Genomic DNA, 15185 nt, shown 5'->3' with positions numbered 1-15185 from the left:
ATCAATCCAAAGGAAAGCTCTTATACCTGGTTGAAATAAATGATTATTAACTTGGATGAGCTTGCATCATGAAATTAGAAACATAACTCAAACAGTGACAATACTGTAATTGTTTTTTAGCAGGATACTGCAAAATAAAGGGTGGACAGCAGAATTTCTTACAAAACAATATGATGAAATATTTGGTGGTCATGTTACAGGAAGAGCGAAAATATTACTTTGTGAATGTTTTTCTTCTTCTTTTGAGCGTGTGTATAGAATAAGCAGGTTTAAAGTAGAAATTATCTTTTCAAGGACACCAATATAAAAATGACACAGGTGTGTCACTTATTTCAGTATATACTCAGCAACGCTGCTCAGAGCTGGCAAAGAAATTACCCTAAATTGTGAAGAGTAGCGGCGAATAACAGCTCAGAATGCTGAGAGCTGCTGAGTGCTGCAGCTGTGTGGTGCTTAATAAATTAATAGTGCCTCTTCTGGGAGATTTGGATGGTTCATAATAGAGCAGCAGATTGGGCATGTGTTTTGCTCCAGAGCATTCGGTGCTATATAAATTTATCGTATTTTAAAAACAGTTATTTGACACACACAAAGCTGGTGCTGGTATGAAGACTCTGGCAGCAGAATTGTTTTTTTCTACACTCGCTTTTTTTTTTTTTTCTTTTCATTTGAATGATTTTACTCAGCAAGAATTCTGGTTTACACCATTCTTTGTTAATCCCTTTATCCACAGGTGAACTAGACCCTGATAACAGACAGAACACATCCTATATCTCCTGCCTGCAGGTAGTTGGTACAGGCACTATTCTTGGTAGTCCCACTGTTACAGGAACAAGAGATGATTAAATGAGATGTTAATGTTTTAATCAATGATTAATGGTTGTCTGATTATTGCTTGACACTCCAGGCGAAACTCTTTTTTTTTATGCCCCAGTGGGATGATCATATAAAGAGGAAGAAACTTGTCTTCCCAGTAAGCAAAAACATGAGAATCAGAAAATAGAAACATTCTCCCGTTAGAGTCTCCACTGTGCACACCGTGGACGACAGGACATTGACTTGTCACCATAGCAACACCTTTCCCCACTGTCAGATATTCATTTCTGAAGAGTGCTGGTAACATGGGCTCATTGCATCCCAGCCGCCATGTATACAGCTGGCTGTGGGAGATAGTGGAAATTAGGGCGATGGCCAGCAGTTGACTGGGGGGTCAGGCCCTCTTGCACCTCACCTTTGGCATTCCTGGGCTGTCCCGAGGGGCTTGAGCACCAGCTTGATTACACTTTTTCCAAGAAGACCTGTCTTGGAGCCTCAGAGACACAGGGTTGACAGAACCAGGTTCCACCATGCTGACCAAACAGGTGTTGGTAGCATTTGCAGTCATGTTCATTCTCAAACATCAGGAGCGTGGCACAGCCCTCCACAAAACGGTGCTAACAACCGGTAAAACCAAGAAAGGAATTGGTTTCACCCTGGTGGTGAGCAGGCACACCTCCAGGGTGATCCCTCACAAACCATCGCAGTGGGGTATCAGTTTGTTACAGAGCTGTACATCTCGCTATGTCTCTACTATTAGGTGGGCAAAAATGCTCAAATAACAGTTTGATGTTGCCATCCAACTACAATGACGAAAAAGAATTTGAGAATGGATAATATTCAGTCTACAGAATTCCAAAGCAAGTCTACTGTAGTTTGACTGTCCGCATGCTAAACAATCTAAATAGTTTGAATCCAGCTGAAAGCACACATATTTGTTCCAGTGAGTCCTTTAAAATTACAGCATAAGTAAACAAGAAAACAGCTCTGCAACATCTAAACCTCCTTATTTGTAGGCAGCAGAGAGTCTGTGCGTCTCACCATCAACAGAAAGCTTGAGAGGAGACCTGAAGAATTTCCAATTAGGCAGTGTGAGCTCTTCTCAAAGCTACAGATGACATGCACAGTCACATCACTGCAACTTGACATTCCTGACAGCTGCCGGTGTGAATCATCAGTCTGTGGGCCATGCACCGGAGGTTTAAAGACAGGACAGTGACAGAAGGGTCATGCTAATAGGCCATTGCAGGAAATATCATCTCTGAATGGAGAATGTATCCGTGTCTGTTTGAAATGTAACTTCAGCCTAATAAGACCTAGATTAGAGATTTCATTCTCAATTAATATCATCTTTACAGTGTGGTGATACTTGGATTTAGTGTATGAGGAAGACATGGGCAATTTATGGTAACCACAGGAACCTTCAGGAATTTAGCATGACCCTAAGTTTACAGCAAAAAACTCTCCTGAATTTAAATCTCTTCATGTTACCTGTAATACTTTTATCCATCTGATGGTTTTGATGTGGATTAATGACTTTAGAAGCTATTTGTTGTAGATATTCCCATTTTCTTCATCAATCCTATTCACAGGGAAGACACTGTAGACTAGTTCTAACAACAATATGAACATGAGAATGAGACATAAGGCTGAGTGTTATTATGTCACACAGTTTGGCAAAGAGGAGCATTGCATCAGTTATCTTATAATAATATATATATTATTTGGGGGTATATATATTTAGAGGCGGGCGTATATCCAAAATGATTGTGTGACTGCGGAAATACAAGGACTTTTGTTTGCTGTGAAACCAAGGGGTAGCGTAATGGAAAATGTTACAGCAGGAAAATGCGGCAATTTGCAGAAACTGATGTATAAAATTGCTGGAGTAGGTCTGACAGACAAAAAAACAGCTGCTTTTCACCAGAGATTATGCAGAAAAAGTCTGAATCATGCAAACTAACTGCAAAAAAAATCAGAACATATCTTGCAGCAGTGCAGTGGCTCTGTAATTCACCATGTCATCTTTTCTAATCTGGGATTGTCTAATCCTCCTGCGTTCCTGATCCATCCAGGCAGGCTGAAAAAGAAATAAGTAGGTCTCATTGGCTGTAGCGAGGGGATTCAATCTGTATGGTACGTGTTGACCCTGCTGCGCTGCCTCTGGCTGGTGGGCTCTGGAGACCATGTGCACTACTATCATGGTTCTTTCTACTCTGGCTCTAGTGTTGCGCCAGCATTTCATCAGCCGCGTCAAGACGTAAGTTGTTGTCATTTGTATGGAAACTCTGCTGATGCAATGCAAGAGTTTACTTGTCATTCAAATTATTTTTTAGTGTGCAGCAATCATATGTTCATTCATAAATTTGTTTACGAACCCTTTAGAAAGGCTAGGAGTCACAGTCAAGCTCCTTGGATGGAACTGAAGTACTGATATTTCATGTACGGGAATAATTTGTCTTTTAAGGTTTCTTAGCTCTCAATACTCTTTATATTCATAGGTATTGTACTTGTCTTCTCATATTACTGCTGACTTCTTGTTACATCCCGCTTCAAAGCGGTGATTCATTGTAATAGTCAGTGTTTGTGTGTTCGTCCGTCCGTCCGTCCGTCTGTCCTTTTGTATGTCCAACAAATCTCTTTGCAACCGTTGCAGATAGAAAGGTGAAACAAAAAACGCATTACTCGGGCGGCAAAGGGGATGAAAATGAGATGATGACCTTGACCTTGAGAAAACTATGTCAAGGTCAAATTTCAATTTTGTACACTCAGGAACCGGATAAGATAGAAAGATGAGGGAGAAGGCCAGTGTGAGTAAGATCATAGATCAAAGCTAATGCTTGGATCTACCTATACACTATCTTTGATCTATGGTCAAAGCTAGTGCATAGCTTTGACCTAACCTGAAAGGTCAAAGCTATGCACTTGGTTAATGCGTTCCAGGAACCGAACGCGATTAATGAGTTCCGCAATAGAGCGACAAACTATTTATGTTATAATTATGGTAATTTAAAAGTTTATTGACCCTCCCCATACTGATATTAAAACACCTTCTATCTGTATTACCTTTTCCCACACTCTTATTGACTCTTCAAAGCACTATTGTGTCTCATGTAAGTCAGAGACTCTCCGAAAGGAGCGCACTTCCGGATGCCGTCAGCCAATAGAATTCGTGTACGGTATCACGTGACTGCCTACCAAAAATCCGCTATGAGGTGAAATCGCGAGCTTTGATTTGCGAATGCGCGAGGGCGCGCTGTACTACTTTCAGGGTACCCTGACCTACCTTGGAAGTAGGTCAGGGTAAGTCGCGGGATGTTGCAGATTCAGATTGCCTTGTTTTAGTTGTAAACTGTCGTAAGCCATATTTTAGAGCTCAGGGGTGGATCTATTACTAAACCAGGCCATGTTTTGCACAGAGGGACCAGAGTGTATGTCCAACATTCTGGCTCATTCTGAGTGAAATGTTTGTATTAGTGCTCTAACAGACAATGTGTGTCTGTGTGAATGATCAAAGTATTTACAACATCTTGCCCTGGATGTTATTAGACAGTCAGGGGCAATTCATTGACCCTAAAATACCATTTAAAGATTGATAGCACCTCTAGGAAGCCGGGTTTTAGAACATCTGAGTGTTGTAAATAATCTGTTGGGAGGGGCTTGAAAGGGGATAAAAGCTGAAAAGATCTCACTACACAATACTTCATTATCAGTATGATATATATATATATATATATATATTTCTGCTCTATAGCTTTGCAAAAGGACACAAAATTACATAAATCTTTATAACTATGTCTTGTTGAAATAAATTTTATATGCTGAAAAAGCAAGGAACTAAATGTTCTTATGCAGAACACAGGGTGAGATGGAGGCAACTGATTCTCTGTGGTGACCCCTGAAGGGAAAAGCCCAAAGGAGAAGAAGATTTTTCTGTTCAGTTTATTTTTTTCTGTGATAGAGTATTCGGCCTACATGAAGTTAAAGTCAGGAGTATGAAAGAAATGTTCAATCAATCAATAAACTTTTATTTATATAGCGCTTAATCACATCTGAAGACATTTCAAAGCGCTTCACAGATAGAAAGCCAACAATGCCCTCCAGAGCAAGCATAAGCGACGGGATCGGGGAAAAACTTCCTCATTTAGGAAGAAACTCCGGGCAGGACCCAGGCGTATACATTAATGTCAGAAATGAACTTTATCAGATTTCCAATTTCACTCAGATTTTGCAAAATCTTCAATAATGGCATGTTGAATTCAAGCCAGGACTTCCTGGATCCATCCAGAATTCAGAGCACAGTAAGGTTGGAAATATTAATTTAGGGTTTTTTCCATATCATTTTATAATAGATAATAGATCGTAAACAATACACAGACAATGAATCAGAGCACAGTGGGCAGAGAACAGTACAAGCAGGGAGAAATCTTGAACAGAAGAGCAACTCATGTGGAACAGACAGATTTCAAAGGCGCAACATGCAGGAGGAGGGAGATGATAGGTTTGAGGCATAGGGGATTGAAGTCAGGAACAAACAGGTTAAAAAATTTATAAAAGAGCTAAGTGGGAGTCTAATTGACATTTCGATGAATACTGGATGAAGAGCCGGGGACTAAATAGAGAGGAGACTGGGGAACTGATGAGGTGATTGTCTGCAGGTGATCAGGAGAGGAGGAGGCGGGAATGAGCTGGAGAGTAGACCAGTCAGCTGCACCCTGGAGACACATAGACACTCACAGACAGAATGGGGGGTGACAGCCAGGAACATGGGAAAAGAAAAAACTGAAAATATGACGGAGGAGCGGGAGCAAAGCTGCCGATCCTGATACTTTCAGTCTGTACTGAAGGTTCAGGCTGAAAGTACTTTCCTTAAAACAGCTCATCCAAAGTCATATATTTATATATCATATATTCATTACAAAAAATAATAAATTTCTGCTAATTTCCATGCTGGTGAAAGTCAGATGAAGTTTCTTTGAACCTCACAAAGCGACAGTATTGCAATGTCCCCCAAAATGACTGAAGATCTTGGGTACCAAATAAAAAAGAAAAGACATCAAGTTTCCAGAATCCACCGGATGCAAGACTGATGTAAAAAGATGATATTTACCTCCATTCAAAGATCTAATCTTCACTAATTATTCACTAATTCTGAGGCTCAAGGTAAACCCGAAATCTTATAACTCATAGGACAGGAAGAATATAATGTCAGCGGAAATCTCTCTGTTGCATGTGATGACCTTCAAAGCACATTTCCTCCGGGGATCACTGAAGTAATCATCTATTTACCTCTTCATTTTCAGGCACATTGGGTGGTTTATGGTCATCACTTTCCTCAACTGTGTTGGACTGACTCATTTTGTTGTACAGTTACTGCACACCGAACATCACATTTGTAATAATATTGATTTCTTTGCAGGCTTGAGTTGAAAACATGCCTGAAATGTGTTTTCATCATAACAATTATATGAATATATCATACCTTGAGAAATCTGGCATTGAAAAGTATAGATTTTTATGCTACATACTTGTTCGTCATCAAACCGTAAGTGCCAGTTCTTATGGATATTTCATTCAAGAAATATCGTAAATATCTCCCAATTATTTCAGCTTCAGTCAGTCTAACAATTTATTTTGTTGAAACTTTTATTGCTGAGCTAATATAATGAATAAAATTGTCTGATCAGAGCTGTTTATTGTGTATCAGTGACCTGCCGGTTGGAGAGGTGAAGTTTTACAGGTTACTTTCAGAGAAACGGCAACAAATTGCAAAGAACATTTTTTTAGTACAGCATTCACAAGAATTGAAGGTTTAATTAACCAAAGCGAGATAATAAGCATCAACACACGGTATTTAACTTTGTCACATCTACGATGTTAAGTGACTGTAAAATGTGGTGGTTAAAAAAAAAGTACTTAAAGCAACTGGTTACTTTAAATCCTTTAAGAGAATAAACTCAAATAAAATAGGCATTTAAAATGTTTGATTTGAAAAGTAAGTCAATATATGACCGTCATAATATATCCATTCATTTATCATTTATAATTAACCTATAGATTAACAGTTACACAACTGAGTTAGTAAACTTGACTGATTTAAAGCAATCAGTTTCCTCAAACTGAGTTGGACCCACCAGGCTTTACACACTGACATGTGCATCATGTATGAGAATACTTTTCATGTAATGCCATCATATTCAGGTTGATATCTATAGCTCCACGTTATTATGTTTGATGAGGTACAACACTTTAACTGGAGATCCATCACTAATGCGAAAGCATGATAAAGTGGAAACCTTGTTATTTTCAAGGGCGTTCACGTACTCAACCCCCGGGCAAGTTCTGGCCTCAAATCTTCAGCTCTTTTTTTTTGTGTTCAACGTTGACTGATGGATAAACCAATTATGTGGTGTGAACAACACTATGGTCTGGTTCTTGAATCGATGCCAAGGTGACTGTGTGCTCGGAAATGAGCGCTGATTATTGTGAAATGTCTTTGTGTTTCTCAGTTAGTGTGCCTCATTGTGACTGTTTTCTCACTGAGGGCATTCATTGACAGCTGGATGCTATTCTGAGAAAAATCCAAACTGCTCGCCGACTGGAAATGACAAGATTATGTAGGAGGCTGCAGTAAACGGGCTCAAAAAGCTGATGTTGGCATGAGGTTGTCTTACATACATCCCTGAAAAAAGCATTTCATCATATGTTTGTTGATATTGCAGATGTGCCTTAAATTAGCCATTTCAGAAGGAATGTACCTTAACACTTAACACAGATTAAGAATTAAACAAAATATGCAGATTTAGACCCTACTTTACTCAAGAATGTCATTTTTTTTAAAAAGATTCAAACTGAAAATTTACCATATAAATAATGCAAAGGAACAATTATATTGTATGAAAATAACAGATTAACTTATGAATGCAGCATGAAAAGTATATAGTACAGGTGCATCCTGAGGGGTAACAGGGCTGATGAGCACACAGAGCCAAGAAGGAAAAAAACACAAACACTGACAGACAGGTGAAAGACAGACAGAAGACAAAGGGCAGGGGAAACACAACAGAGGGAGGAGGAGACTGGATCATTCCCAACAGTTTGACTACGAGGAAAAGATGGAAGCAGTAATAAATCACACTTTAAACAGTTTTAAAGGCCAGTGATGAATCATCCTTGTTAATCGACGCTTTCAACACCAATCTGCGTTTGTAAAAGTCAACAACCAGTCAATGTGTGCACATTCAATGTCAGCATTTTTATAGATTGTTTTATTCCACATTAATGTGAAAATCAACATCCAGACCAATGAAAACTGAGGGAGAAAAACTAGAAACGTAAAACTAATCATTTCTTTTCCAATATTTTACATCTATAGTCATATATCATCTGTTTTGTGTTTCCAACACACACAATACAACATTTTAATTGACATTTAAAAATGACCCATGCATTATTTTGTAAAATTATAATAAACTTGTTGCTTTTCCCAAATACTTTCCCATCTGATCAGTCTTGACGTGACCTTTTCCACAGCAGGAAGGGGATTTTTTTAGTTCGACAAAAACAAACACAGCATGTACTGGCTATAATTTCCCATAGTTTTAAGTACTGTAACTTATGGTTTATGTTTCTACCAGTATCGTTCAACCCTCCTGCGCAGTAGCCACGCTGTTTCAAAAGTACCATAAATATCTCTGGCATTTCGGTGCTACAATTGCTTCCTTTGCTGATTGGAATTGATTGGCACACACACCTGTCAGGTGTAAAATGTCAGCGTGTAATTACTGTGAAACAATAACGGAAGACTGATTAAAAAATGAATGTTATTGTAAATGTTATTTAATGTTCACTTCGAGAGTTTCAAAAATCCTTTTTTTGTCATGAAAAAGAAAAGGATCCAGAAAAAACAATCACTCAAAAAAAAAAAAGTCTTTGCAGAAAATAATGTGAAAAGAAGAATGTGTCCACACACACACACACTACACATTCCGGCCATTATCATGTGTGTCCGAGACGGGGACACGACAACCCTCTTTCAGCTTAGTAGCGGATTACATGCCTTGACTTCCCCTCCCCATTATCCTTTCAGCCATCATCCATCATGACTATTTGTCATAATTCCCTCATGCAATTATTTGATTACAATCTTAATCGATTGTTGTAACACTCAGATCGACTCAGTCTGACTTCACCACTCCATCTGTCCTGCCACACAGCTTTCCAAAACACTCAAAGGAGGAGAAGGAGGCACCTTGTATGCAAGGCTGATGCTGAGGTGTCGAAAACAGGTGAGCAATGACAAAAATACTGTTTTCAGGGATCGCTCTAGCCAATGCATCTGCTAAATTTTCTATTCAAGATTTCCATCCATGGTTGCTGTTAAACCAGTTACAAGTATTTATGTAATATGAACTGACGTTGATGTTAAAACCACAAACACCAACAACAACAACAAAAAATGAAGATGGCTCTGAAGGGGAGACCAGGACAGAGGCAGTGGGTGGACAGTAGCAGAATTAAAGGATTTGTTAGGTTATCTTAAAACCTTTACTAACAAAGACAGTAAGCTTGTCAGCTGTTAAACAAATAGTTTCTTCTCTGCATGATCTCCATTCAGAACTTCCTTCCATCAGCTCATCATTAGACATTCCATTACCCTAATTAGTCATAGTTGCAGTACATGTACAATAATGTGAGTCATTATGCCTTGTGACCACTGATAGCGCTTCAATTAGGCTTGAACCTCACAAAAGAGGTTCATGCCTAATTTCCTTTGGCCAGGTTCTGTTGTACTATCTATGTGAACCTCTGTGATGTTGCGGTCAATCCATTGCTGATTTCAGGAAATCCTTGAGAAGGATATTTAATTTAATCTTCATCATGAACCATTTTGATCCAGCAGTTTTTTTGGGGTTTTCTTTTTTTTTTGAGAGAGAGAAGGAATTAAGTTTTGGACAGCACTAATAGTTTTATTGCTTTTCTCTTAATCACACAGTCTTCACCCATTTTTTGCAAACATCTCTCACACCCTAAGACAAGCTGGGATTGGCTCCAGGTCCCCGCGACCTGCACAAGCGAATGAAGCGGGTTGAGAAAATGAATGAATGAATGAATGAATCTTAAATATTCTTGTGAAGAGATGTGGCAACCATGGCTGAAGATCGAATTGCTTATATGATAGAACATAAAGAAGAGACAAATCTGACTGTCTCCAGTTTCTGAATTGATTCTCTCCTGTTTTTTTTCTCCCTTTGTATTCACACAGCAGCTGGATCACTTTATAGTCTTGTTTCTGAGACCTTTTCTTACACCTCTTGCATTTATAACCGTGCACAGACTGAATTTAGTGCTGGTGTTCTCTTTTCTACCGGTGCAGTCAATACTCAGCCATTTAGCCTGTTAAGTATTCCATGCAGAGCCTTTCTAATAGTTCAGCAGATCAATCACTGTCAGTGCTTCTTTAATTAACTATAAACTCAGCTACATTTCATCAGTAATAGGTCTATTAATTTTATGATCTAGAAAAAAGGAAAAATTAATTTTTATGCAGCCACATGGATCAATGAAGTTTTATCTTCAGGAGGATTTTGGGTTCTGTATTTGCTTTACTACAATCATACATTGTGTAATCCTCTGTGTGGAGTTTGTATGGAATCATGTGATAGCTGAAGGTCTATCTATCCTTCATATGAATATAATACTGTAATTCAAAAGTAATACATGAAAAGAACTGACTTCAGTAGCTGTAGACGGGGGTAAGTTTTTAGAGCTGAAATGTGCATCTCTTCAATACTGAACTTCACAAAATAGTCACTAATTAGGTATGAACTTTATTAAAAAAAAACCAATATGACATTAGACATTTTTCGGCACCAGCAACATGCACTGTGCACAAACTAAAAAATAAATTCATAACTATCCAGCTGTCAGAGACCAATCATGAGACAAACTTGGCGTGTTTCCCCATAAATAAAAACCTATAATTGCTATTATTTCCTTTTGGAAGCTTTAGTTGTTGCTGTCACCTTCAGAGATGACACCATTTAAAGATGGTTGAGATTCAGTATCTTATTCAACGACCAGGCAGGCTCAGCATTTTCATAAATGTTTCTTTATTTCCCACACTGTGTCCTTGTATTATCCTAGGGATGTTGGGGTACTCTCTTTGAAAATGTGTTAAATGCTTCATTTCTTCTTATGTTTTTTAATAACCACTAATGTTACCAAATTCACATTTATATCCAATTAATTAAAAAGAAAAACATTTTGGTACCAGTGACCAAGTACCAGCAAGTGAATGCTCAGGGGTCTATCAAATTTAAGGTTAAGAGTCTATCAATCTTATCCTACAGAATTATGTTTTTATGTGAGATTTCATTATTTAGAGTAGGAGTAAAAAACTGAAAATTTACTGCACATCCATCAAAGAATAGAGGAAAATTGGTTTTTAGATTAATCAGTGAGAGCAGATAAAGCTGAACTAAATTAAAAAAAAGTTTGTCTGTTGGGAGAGTACTTTAAGCTACGTCTCGTAGCCACCTTGATATTTTATCAGCTGAAATATGAAACCGGTCTGATCACTCAGAACTGGGTCTGCTTTGATAAAGGCACACAATCCAATTCCACTTTGCAACATCTCTCTTGACATGACGAAACACTTCATTTGCTGCTTCCCTTTTACCTCCTCCCTTCCTCCTTCTCTTTAATGCATATAGATTTGGATATGGAGACTGTCCTCAGGTGGAGGGTCAGACAGCCAGTGTGTTCATCTATGTGTTTGTCATTAAAAAAATAATTAGTTGAAGCAATATGACTGATAGGTAAGTCAAATATGTAATTGTTTTTTAATACACATTTGATCTGAGAAAGCTAAATAATTTATGCATAAATATGAGCGTCTTTTTGAGATTTATATTTCATGTGATTTTAAATGCGGTTATGTATATTGATGCAACAAATTGTGGCTTTCTCCTCTTCCTAGAAAACTTCTGGCCCAGAGTGTCATCCGACATCCTCCTTTATCGACATCAGGTCTCTGCCCGCTCAGTCAGCTGATCCACAGAAGTAGCTTTGGATCTTCTCAAACTACAAGACAAATCATGCATTGTTCCCAAACAGACATCTCTACACATTCCTGTCGACTTCTAAAAATTTACACCCATCAAAGAATAGAGGAAAGATAGGAAAGCAAGATAGGGACGGTATTTTTCTTTGCCACGTACAACGCTGTGCCAAAGAAAAATGAACAAAAATTTCAACATGTATCGGTTGGAACACATTTTCCATTGCAATAGGAACTGCTTCAATCACTCATGAAATGATTTTCTTTTCAGCTGCTGCTTGATATTCAGGAGGAAAAAGTCATTTCACACCCAAGTGTATCATTACCCCACTGTTATATAGGCAGATTTAGGTGGCCATTTGTTTCTAACTGACAATTCTGTACAATAGTTTCTAGTTTTATATCATTACTCTGTTCCCAGAGCAAAAATAAAGTAGTGTTTTCAGTAATGCACACACTCTGTTATGTGTTTATTTTAGACTAAATTTACACCCACATTGTCATCAGCACAGAAACACACCAGAGTTTGTTTTTAGGATCATTTTGCTGTCTGATCATGACTCCTTAAGCAGATTGAACGGTCAGTTCATTTACAATAACAATTTAGCCCTACAAATGTACAGGATATCAGCAATTAATGCTGCTTTTCATCTTCGTATAAGCTTGACCATTTCCTTTCCCAACAAATGAGATCTCATTATTTCCCTCCTGATTGCATAAATGATTGAATTCTTGTTGATATTAAGTTTGTTTGCCTGTTTGTTGTCCTTGAGATACCGGCTTGCTTTCAATTTACGTTTCCTTTGGGACAAACAGCCCACAGAGTTATTTTAGAAAAGGGGCCAAAACCATAACTGTGACAAGAATAAGGCAGACTGTTATCCATCCACTCGATTAAGAACTCTATTATAGTACACCTTTGTGTGCCTTGGTGAAAACTGTGTACAAGTTGAAACACTATACTGGCAGAGGCTAGGCAAACTAATGCACTTATTATGTTCCCAGGAACATTGCCTTGTGCCAAGCGCGCACTCAAAATTCTCCTGTGTAATCAAGGAGGTATAGGACACAAATATCTGCTGATAGTGGTGGCAGCGCTTCCATATCTCGCTTTTGCCTTCTGCCCTGATGAGCCCATTTGACTGAAATTACAAGGTGATAGCGGGGCTTTTGTCTGCTCAGTAAAGTAGAGCAGCTTGCGTAATGAGTATGATCTTTCCGCACAGTCTGGCAAACCATGGGAGTTTATCTAATTATGCCGGAGAAAGCCATGATTTCTAATGGCCTCAGAGAGAGAGAGAGAAGCCACGAGGTATAGAACTGCTGGAGACTAATAGAGCCCTTCTTTCTTCCCCAGTCACTAGGGCAGCACACATGCTAATCATCTCTCCTCTACACTTTAAGATTCCGTATAGAAATTTAAAAAAGAAAAACTCTGAGATTTGACTGGAGGAATCAAAGAGATAAAACTGAATAAATTGGCACCTGAGAAGTAAACTCTCACAAATCATAGGCAGAGTGTGATTTGTCCTATAATTCTAAATTCCCACAAGTTTAACATTCATATTCAACATAATCTTAAAAAAGACAGAAAGCATTTCATTTTCTGTGCCAGAAGATGGTCTAATTAGGATTCAGGACCATGGAGAAGGACCGATCACGTCAACATGGCATCGGGATTTAGCCTAATGCAGATGTTCTGTAATATGTAACATTAAAACCTTATAGATTAAGATTTCACATAATGCAGCTTGAAGGGGGCACAAGCCAGTGTCAACTGTAGGCTGGTCCAAGGCATGGATGACAGACAGACAGACAGACAGACAGACAGACATGTAAACAGACAAGAGAATCTGATTGGTGATGCATGAAGGTTTTATATTCTGGTGCCTTTGGTCTGTTTTTTAATCTCACTGTTAATCAAAAAAGCCAAAAAAAACCTCAATCCATCAGATGTCAGTGTTGCATCATCATCTCGGTCCAAAGTTTTTTTAAAAGTAACTCTTTACCATCACAGGATAGTGGACAATATACAATATATTTGTGCTGCTAACTACATGATAATCTCTACAGTGTTTATACAGATTATACATCTGTGTAATCTGAATCTGATGACCTAGAAATTTTTAATAGAGATGCTTTGATGCAGGTTTGCACTCTCTGAGTACCGTCTATTTTTTTGTCTGGTTGGGTTTGTGTCTCAGGTTGGGTCCCTGTTACAAAAGAACCCATGAAGAGATCCACAGTGATATTATTTCTTTTCCACATTAGAAAAGAAAAAGTCATGCCTGCTCCGCTGTCAAGATTCTTGTTAAGGTCGAAAATTGTGCTTTTTAAGTTAATGGTGTAAGACAAGTCCAAGGATCCAAGTAACACCTTCCCTTTTCTTTGTTGCCTGTAGGTGAACATGCTTCTGATCCACACATGAGCACGAACATTTCTTAATCAGCATCAGCCTCTGCAGGGAGAGCAGTTTGATAAGATGTCACTCACAGGCAATTAGCAAACAGCAGCAGCAGTAACACCACCCTAACCAGCAGAGAACCCCCCACCCTCCACCCCCATACATTATTTTATCTCAGAATCATTAAGTTGTCACTTCAGATATTGAACTACAAAGAGAAGCTGCTTTATACAGGTCATGTATAAACTGACCTTGTGATATAGAATACAATGATCATAAAGAACCGCAGCAGTGAGAGCCATAATGAACTCAAACATCTGGTTAAATATTTTCATAACTCAACTGCAATTCCATTGAGGCCAAAAAATACAACATTCTCAATATTATTTGAAGATGTCTTTTAAAATACATTAACAGTAACATTTTTTTCAATCTAAATCTAAATGTTTATGCAGAGATTTGACCGCTGCTAGCCAACACGTTTTATCTACGGTACACATGACTGCATCTCAGAGAATGCTCATGTCAGTGATGCCCGCTGGCCATGATTTTAAATGTATTTCTGATGCAACACTGTATTTCAAGAGTTACATGGGCTCCCTCTAACTGAGTTGGCAAACTGTTTGTGTCATTCTGACTGCATATCAGCCCGTGTGACACAAATCAGTGCAGTGCTCATATCATCCTGCTTAACCTGCTGTCTCTGTTCAGAATCCCCACAATCATGCTCCAACAACCAGGCCATGATAATAGAGGTGACCCAATAAACCACATCCACATCTAATGAGGAGTAATTGTCTCACTGCAAAGACAGAGAGAGAGAGGGAGAGAGAGAGGGAGAAAGAGAGAGAAGCCTGGGCTTTCCCTCCATCTCATCTTTTTGGCATATCTTCAGTACAGTGA

At 38.6% G+C, this 15185-nt stretch overlaps 1 long non-coding RNA gene across 1 annotated transcript; it reads left to right on the top strand.

Moving 5' to 3' along the window:
• Positions 1 to 2937: 2937 nt before the first annotated feature.
• LOC137600652 (uncharacterized) lies at positions 2938 to 11932 on the top strand. The gene is made up of 4 exons (XR_011036965.1): positions 2938 to 3076; positions 9033 to 9104; positions 11532 to 11636; positions 11798 to 11932. It is a non-coding gene; the product is annotated as an uncharacterized lncRNA (long non-coding RNA).
• Positions 11933 to 15185: the final 3253 nt, after the last annotated feature.

The sequence above is a fragment of the Antennarius striatus genome, chromosome 8, assembly GCF_040054535.1.
Source record: "Antennarius striatus isolate MH-2024 chromosome 8, ASM4005453v1, whole genome shotgun sequence".
NCBI classification, from domain to species: Eukaryota; Metazoa; Chordata; class Actinopteri; order Lophiiformes; family Antennariidae; genus Antennarius; species Antennarius striatus.
Note: the sequence above shows the minus strand (reverse complement) of the source record. Positions and strands in the feature narration are given on the sequence as shown.